Consider the following 5,906-nt stretch of genomic DNA (forward strand, 5'->3'; position numbering starts at 1 on the left):
CCACTTCCATAATTCTAGAAATAACAGAGACAACTGGCTGCCTGGACAGTCATCCAAAGTTCATCTGTAATGTTGGGGAATCCATCTTTAGCCTATAGGCTTAAAGTCTTTTTGTTGCTTTTTCCTGTGTCTTATAGGATGTCCAGCAGTGTCTTCTGAGAAGCACTATTTTGCCTTGTTTTGGCAAAATTTAGTGGTCATTTTTATGGGTCCTGTATGTCCAGTTTATACAACATATTATCAAGCAGTCCAGGCATAAGCAGTTTCTTGCCCAAAAGGTCAGTAATTTGCCAAGAAGATAAAGTCCATATGGAGTGTCTTCAATGCCCATCTTCCTCTTTGAAGTAAATTGATACTGCCAGGAGAAGATGTGTCTCATTGCCCAGAAAAGTCTAAATTTTTAAAACATTTTAAATGCCATATTCTTAGGTCTCTGAAGTATTTGAAGATTACCTACCTAATTGAAATATATCTTTGTATATCTAAAAATCTTAATTAATATGACTCTAAGTTTGATTAGCATAAATAACTAGTTATTTTGTATTTTTAATTATTTATTACAATTTTAAATTACAACTATCTAGTTTTCAACCACATCAAAGACATGAGAAGGAACATAATGGTACCTGAGAAATGGTAGATGGATGCAAGCAACTTTCGGGAATCTTGTAAAAGTAGACCAAGACAGCTGGCAGCCTGGACAGTCACCTAATGTTTCTCAGCATTGTTGGTGCATTCAAATTGGCTACAGGCCTAGAGTATCTGACAGACCATTTTTAGAAGCAGGAATTCTGAGAGACCACCTTACCCTGTCTTGGCAGAGTACAGTGGTCGCTTTCCTTGTGTCCCGCTTGTCCAGAAAGGACAGCATTATATTTGTACTGTCAGCCATCAAGGCAAGGGCAGTTCTTTGTCCAGTAGGCCATTTTGTGCCAAAAAGACAAACTTCCAAATGGAAATGTCTTAGAAGCCCAACATTCTCTCGGGATCAAATTGGTGCAGCCAGGAGCAATTGTGTCTCATGTCAACAGAATTCTAAGTTATTTAAATGTCATATTCTCTAGGTCTATGAAGTGTTTGAAGATTACCTATCTATCTGAAATATATCTATGTATACCTAGAAGACTTAACTAACATGGCTACAAATATGATTATCATAGATGACTAATTATTAATCTATTTTTAATTATCCATTATAATTTAAATTTTACATAAACATAATACCTCAAACAAGAATAGAAATATATATATATAGTATAACAAAATTAACTTCAAGTTTGTATCAATAAACTAAAATTTATACCAATGTAAAACATTTTAAACATAAACTAAAATCTATACCAATGTAAAACATTTTAAACAAGTTGTTCTTTAAAAGTAGGTTGATTAATCTATACTTTTATCTTATCATCTCTATATCCTCTTATATATCTATATAAAATCCCCTTTTCTTTTTTAGAAAGAGATCACATTTATAATCAACCTGTTTTAAATAAAAATATTGGTTTTTCTCTGTCCCATACCAGAGGGCTCTTCTGATTTGGGACACAAGAATCTCTTAACCATTTTTTTTAAAACAATATGTCTGGGTTTAGAGGGGGAGTGAGCCAATTCCACCTCTAAAGCCAGCTTGGTATATTTGGGAATTTGGGCGTAGCATCTCTTACTACTTCCTGCTGGAGAGGGGCGCTGTATCTTATTGGACGCAAAGAAAATTTTAGGCCTATGGGTAGTCCGTGAGGCTGTATTGTGTGAATCAGTTGCCTTGAAACCACTCTGGATGTTGGATCATCTGGGCCATGGTGTCATCGGAGACCTTTCAGGGGGTCTTGGCTGGTAAAACCTGATGTATCTTAATCTGGAACAAATCCACAGCCTCTGGCTTTCTGTGGAAACAAAAGAAGAACCTCTTTTCCAAAGTAACATATCCTTATATCCAAATTTTGAAGTCAAGGTACCTTTAAAATATACATTTTGGCATAACTCAACAGCTTTTGTAATCAAATGTTTTTCTTCAGTTATGAATATCAAAGAGAACATAATCCAGATTCTCTGTGTGGTAGCCATCTTTACGTGGCTTATTTTTTATATTACCTTGAGTTTATTGGTTTAAACTGCACCATTTTAAGACTGAAACGGCGCTGTGGCTGCTGGCTCCGCCCACTTTAGCTTCCCAACATGGCAGTGGTACGTTTTCCGCCAGCTCTGGGAGTCATCAAGTCTCAGAAATAGTGGGTCTAAGCTTTTATCAAAGCAGCGTGTAGCCCAGAAACCTTTTTTTTTTTTTAAATACTAGTAAAAACTAAATCTACTACACAGCGTAATGTGCCGCTGGCAGACGCCTCATTCCCGCCATACTGCCGGTCAAACGCACACGCCAGGAACCCGCCAGTGTTCAAACCCGCGTTTTGCGGCGTCTAGCTGCCCATATGAGACAAGAAGCAGGAACCTGGTTTTGGCTCTGTTTAGAATTGGTTATTAAATATTCTCAGGTTTAAGGTGGAAACTCGAGCCGTTGGGCGCCATTTGTTGCTGGAGGGCTTCTCTCCAGGTTCCCCAAGCCCCGCAGTCCCACAATCCACTTATAAAATAATCACTCAGATGCTTATATCACTTATAAACTGTATGGCCGTGACAGGCTTCTTGTTAATTGTTCTTTTATCTTAAATTAACCCGTTTCTATAAATCTATACCTTGCCACGTGACTGGTGGCTTACCAGCGTCTTCACATGCTGCTTGTCCTGGCGGTGGCTGCAGTGTCTCCTCTTCAGCCTTCTGCTTCCCAGAATTCTTCTCTCTCCTTGTCCCACCTACTTCCTGCCTGGCCACCTACTTCCTGCCTGGTCACTGGCCATCAGTGTTTTATTTATATAGAATGATATCCACAGCAGTTTCCCTTGTATCTGGTTTCTACCCCAAAATGCCTCCCCTTTCCAGTCATCTTTTTCAGTACTCTCCCTCTCCATCCACCTTCAACCAGGCAACTCATATTCCCATCCCCACCCACCTCTAGTCTACCCACTTTTATTTCCCCACCTCAGGGATATCCATGGGTCCCTCCTTGGACTATCCTTGTTACCTAGCCTCTCTGGGGCTGTAGACTGTAGCATGTCATATCCTTTACTTTGTGGTTAATATCCATTTATAAGTGAGTACATACCGTGTTTGTCTTTCTGGGTCTGGATTACCTCAATCAGGAAGATTGTTTCTGGTTCCATCCATTTGACTTCAAATTTCCTGATGTCATTGCTTTAACAGCTGAGTAACACTCCATTGTGGAAATATTCCACATTTTCTCTCTCTCTCTCTCTCTCTCTCTCTCTCTCTCTCTCTCTCTCTCTCTCTCGTATCACTCAAGCCACATTTATTTTGTGTTTTTACTTCGGGGGGATGAGGAGGAAAGGGCAAAAACAGTGTCTCTTTGGAGTCTCCCAAGTGTATGGGATTCCAAAGTATATGTACAGGGACTGGATGGCATGGCCAGGCAAATCAGATGGAAGGCCCCTCAGACTCTTTTTTCTACTGATTCCTAAAAATAAAATGCTAAGTGACCAACCTGTAGTACCTGATAAATGCCAGTTGCTTTCCAGCTGGCTTTCTACATAGGCTACAGACATCTAGACAGCATCATCTTTCTCCTTTTCCAGAATAAAACTCACTTAGGAAACTAGGGAACTCCAAGTACAGTAGAGTTTGTATAGAATGCAGCTGGTAAGCTGTCTCCCCATCCTCCCCATCCACTAAGCCAGGAAGGTGCTGAGAGTAGAATTCCCTGCCTGGCTTCTCGGAGGGCTAGCCAGCTTGCTCTGGCAGATTCCACTGGAGATGGAGGGCTGGAGGCTGCAAGTCTCTAGTGCACAGTCCTCTCCTTTTGCCAAAGATAATTGTAAGGAAAGAAGCACACATGCATGCTGATTTCTCAGGCTGTCTTCAGGATTTCAACAGCTTTGCTGTGCTCAATATCCTGGAAATCCACATCATTCACAGCTAGAACTTGGTCCCCTTCTTGAAGTCCTGCTCGATGTGCATCTGAGTCTGGAATCACCTTGGAGATGAAGATGCCTAGCTGGGAGGCCTTTCCTCCTCAGATGTTAAACCCCAACTGAGCACCAGGGGGCTTCTTCAGTGTGACAATTTGGGGCAGAAACTGGATCAACTTATTGTTGTACTCTGGGTGGTACACTCTCTCATGAGGAGGAATTCATGCTGGAGGATTCTCATAGGCAGGCAGGAAAACCACTGGGTAGTCATCATAAGGGATCCGGGTGTCCATTTCAGGCAAAGCCCGGCAAACAGGCCTCCCTCTGCAGTGCCTTGGCTCGCAGCCAATTTGGCACAGGAACTGAAAGCAGATCTCCACATTTTCTTTATCCATTCTTCAGTTGAGGGGCACATAGGTTGTTTTCATGTTCTGGCTATTGCAAATAAAGTAGCTGTGAACATAGTTGAGATAGTGTCCTTGAGGTATGATAAAGCATCCTTTGGGTATATGCCCAAAAGTGGTATAGCTGGGTGTTGAGGTAGATTGAGTCCTGATTTTCTTTTTTTTTCTTTTTTTTTTTTTAAAGATTTTATTTATTTATCATGCATACAGTGAGTGTTCAGCCTGCAGGCCAGAAGAGGGCAACATATCTCATTGTAGATGGTTGTAAGCCACCATGTGGTTGGTGGGAATTGAACTCAGGACCTCTGGAAGAACAGCCAGTGCTCTTAACCTCTGAGCCATCTCTCCAGCCCGAGTCCTGATTTTCTAAGAAACCACCAGATTGATTTCCAAAGTGACTGTACAATTTTGCACTCTCACCAGCAATGGAGGAGGAGTGTTCCCCTTGCTCCATATCCTCTCCAGCATGAGCTGTCATTGTGTTTTTTTATCTTAGCCATTCTGACAGGTATGAGATGGAATCTCAGGGTCACTTTGATTTACGTTTCCGGAATGGCTAAGGATGGTAAGCACTTCTTTAAGTGTTTCTTTGCTATTTGAGATTCTTCTTGAGAATTCTATGTTTAGATCTGTACTCCATTTTTAATAGAATTATTTGTTTGTTTGTTTGTTTTATGTCTAGTTTCTTGAGTTCTTTATATATTTTGGAAATTAGTCCTCTGTCAGATGTAGGATTGGTGAAGATCTTTTCCCATTCTGTAGACTACCCTTTTGTCTTATTGACAGTGTCCTTTGCCCTATAGAAGCTTTTCAGTTTCATGAGGTTTGATTTATTAATTGTGGATCTTAGTGTCCATGCTACTGGTGTTCTATTCAGGAATTTTAATAAAAATGTTTAACTACTCAAAACATTTTGCAAAAGAATAAGTTTTTATTAATGTGAGTAGTTGACATCTACAGTAACAATGTGGGGACAAGAGAGACATGACTACCTACCCTCTGCCTACCCACCTTCCTTCATTCTCTCAAACAAAATTAATTACTACTCAGATTGTAATCCATTCCCCAATACTAAAACCAAACTTCCCCGTTACTCTAATTCCTTATGCCAATAGTTACTACTAAATAATTACTTTTTGATAATGGCAGAAGATATGAAGGAAGGAATAATAATTATAGTATACAACATATAATGGCATGTATGTTTAGTTTAAGGTAGAATAGAATTACAATTTGAGTTATTTTTTAAGTTATTTTTGAAGTTTTACTCTTAAAGTATTTTTATAAGGCCAACATCTAATTACATTTCATATTCAGAAAACATGTTTGAAAGGTATAAATGAATGCTCAATTATTTTTCTTATTTGAAAGCAAAAAGGGATTTGTACTTCTGTAAAATAATCTTTTAAAAATAGTTAACATTTAATGTTTTAAAATATGCAAATCATTAGCCTTAGTAATTAGTTACTCTAATCTGAATTCTTCCCATCATGCATTTTTGGCTGGTACCTATGCAACAGAC

General features: G+C 39.4%; 1 pseudogene; it reads right to left on the minus strand.

Moving 5' to 3' along the window:
• Positions 1 to 3,845: 3,845 nt before the first annotated feature.
• Positions 3,846 to 4,299, minus strand: LOC102916812 (PDZ domain-containing protein 11 pseudogene; annotated as a pseudogene).
• Positions 4,300 to 5,906: the final 1,607 nt, after the last annotated feature.

The sequence above is a fragment of the Peromyscus maniculatus genome, chromosome 2, assembly GCF_049852395.1.
Source record: "Peromyscus maniculatus bairdii isolate BWxNUB_F1_BW_parent chromosome 2, HU_Pman_BW_mat_3.1, whole genome shotgun sequence".
Classification (NCBI taxonomy): Eukaryota; Metazoa; Chordata; class Mammalia; order Rodentia; family Cricetidae; genus Peromyscus; species Peromyscus maniculatus.